Raw genomic sequence first — 314 nt, 5'->3', positions numbered from 1 at the left:
AGGAGTTCATAATATCTGCAACTGCCAAACAGGAAACAGATATTTTCTCATCTCTGCATTGAGCTTTTGTTGTTTGTGGCTTGCATGCAAACACATACAGACCACTTAAACCTTAATTTAACACTGGCCTTGCTTCAGTGTATTGTGAGCCGAAAGCGCTCTCAGCTAAAACACATTTCATACAAGTGATTGTGCGTGGTGACTTAGTGGTCTAACTTGCAAAACACTAGGTAATGACATTGACTCCTGTAGTTTAGGGCATACTCACACTAGGCACGGTTTGCTGGTTCCGTGCTGGGGCCCGGTTATCCCCC

This window comes from Brachyhypopomus gauderio, chromosome 7 (genome assembly GCF_052324685.1).
Source record: "Brachyhypopomus gauderio isolate BG-103 chromosome 7, BGAUD_0.2, whole genome shotgun sequence".
NCBI lineage: Eukaryota > Metazoa > Chordata > Actinopteri > Gymnotiformes > Hypopomidae > Brachyhypopomus > Brachyhypopomus gauderio.
Note: the sequence above shows the minus strand (reverse complement) of the source record.